Here is a 2,500-nt window from a genome sequence, read left to right on the forward strand (position 1 = left end):
TATATATATATTAAGGCTTTATAAACCCTTCCCACACTCTTGCAATGTTAAACTCTTAAACCTAAGTATTTTAACAACATACGTATATGTTCTGTACAGTAGCTACTGCAGAAGCTCAGTTCCGGTTGGGCTCGGTTACGGCTCTGCTGCCCTGAAGCATGATGAAGCCCACTGCCCCATCCAGGTGCTTGCTGCCGCTCTATGAAGGACACTCCACGCGCAAGGCTGCTCAGGATAATTCACCACCCTGACCCAAGTCTGGACCAGCAGCGCCACGCGACCAGAATCAGGCTGAACCCCACTGCGGTCTTTTCCTTGCAGCCCCTTGGATCCGGGTCACACTGAGTCCGGATCAACTGCAGCCCAGGTACTCATCAGTGAAGATACTACTACAACGTGAAGGATGAGTTCAGATTCAGGATTATTTTCAACTTTCCTACTAGTGATGTGAACTTGTGTTGCAAAACTTTCCCTATTTTTCGGCAGAAAGCAGCAGCTGGAAGCACTGTTGGCTTCTGGGTAGTGTAGTTGTTTTGATTGGCATTACAGTGTAGGTTTTTGAAAGAAAACTACAAAATGTCAGCACCTGTCCAAAGCTTTTTCGTTAACTTTTCATCTCGAACCGTAACAATCACTTGAGTAATATTAAAGTTGACAATCGTGGAAAAACCGCGAAAGAGCAAGTCCGTGAAAGTCGAACCACGAAGTAGCGAAGGACTACTGTACAAAGGGTTAGGAGCAAATAAGTTGTTTTTGTATGATACTTGAGTTTATCATGTTATAAAGTGTAGAAAGTGTCTGGATTTTACCTTTTGCTTGGCTCATCGGAAACGTTTTTACATTTTGAGAGTTGTGGTCTTTTAGCTACTTTTTTGGAAATTTAGTATTGCACTCAAAATTTATTTAGAAACATTATTTTTTTCACTGTATTAAGATGTAGCTACACTTTATAACCATAGTTTTTAAGATCATAATTATTGCTTGGAATCAAAATGCAAAAAATTTCCAATAATCTTGTCATTTGTTTGTCCAACAAGCAAAAACTTTCCTTTATTCTAAAAAAAAAAAAAAAAAAATTATTGGATGCACACATCTACAACTGATTACTGGTAAATGATCATTTACATTTTGCAAGCTAATGCAAACATATATCATAATAAGTAAACTGAAACCACAGTGATTGCATCGTCTTTTCTTTAGTAACTATACAGTAGATTGATGCTTAAGTTATTTAAAATTGGTTGCCTCTTATCACAATGATCTTTGTATGCTTATAGCAGAATCTATAGAGTTTAATTTTAAGACAGTGAGAAAGAGTTACCAGCAGTCCAACAGTCTCCTTCTCTGTTTTCAAGCACATCTGCCTCTAATGGACAAAATTAATCTGTTCAGTCACACAGAATAAACTCAGTCAATAAACTCAACCAGTTTGATGGTTGTTTCTCTACAGTCCAGGAAAGCCAACCGGCCGTCTTTTACATCTTCTTGTGAGAAATTTGCATATAAGTGTACGGTATATAGTATACATATATATACTGTATATATAAGAATATTCAAGGATTCAAGGATTTTTTTTATTTTCATACCAACTCACATTTTTATGTTTATGGTACGAAATTCGAACTCAGGTCCCAGATCAAGAAGCCTAACAATTAACAAATAAATATGTAGTGAACTAGGCCTCAGGTCACTTCTGGCCTTGAGGGGCCTTCCTGGAACAAGAACTGTATTTCATTGATTTGAGTCCAGAAACACAAATCAAGACCCATCCTGAGACTTTCTTTCTTGAATTGATCAATTGAAAGAACACTCTCTTTTCTATTATCATTACTATTTTACAAATGTTTGATAATCTAAGTGTTTTTAGTTCAAACCATTTTTAGATGTTGCAGTGAACTAATCATTTTTAATTCAACTGTGAAACAGTAATAATGATTTTAATCCTCATGCAAAGTAGAAATCATATTAAGGTCTGTTACAGAGTAATTATGCATTTTCTGATTTTCTGTCTTTGAATGAGCAGTGTTGGTCCAAGGTTGGAGTCAAACGCAAAACAAGTTGTTGGAACGAACTGTCATGTTTTTAAATCCTCTCAGACGTAAATAGAGAAGCTGGCACCTGTTTTCACCCAACTCGTCCAAACATTTCTCTCTCTGTCTCTAAAAACATTTTCAATCTGTTCCAAAACACTTTCTGTTTTTCTGACTCCTAGTGACCTCTTACGTCACAAAAACACACCCCTGTCTGGTCGATATTGACCAATCAGGAACCTCCCAAATGAACCGGAAATAGAGCTCTTTAAATGTCGGTACTTCCTAGTTCAAACCAGTCGGGTGGAGAGTCGCTTCAGGCTTCGGCTTCAGTCGTTTGCCGCTCCAGTGCTGGGAGAACAGAAGTCCAGCATGATCCAGAGCTCTTCGAGTCTTGTGGGAATTATGCAATCTTCCACATCTGAGTGGAACTTCTGACGGACTCCACTCATGTGAAGTCCACTCGTGAG

The sequence above is a fragment of the Nematolebias whitei genome, chromosome 7 (genome assembly GCF_014905685.2).
Source record: "Nematolebias whitei isolate Nwh7 chromosome 7, NemWhi1, whole genome shotgun sequence".
In the NCBI taxonomy this organism is placed as follows: Eukaryota; Metazoa; Chordata; class Actinopteri; order Cyprinodontiformes; family Rivulidae; genus Nematolebias; species Nematolebias whitei.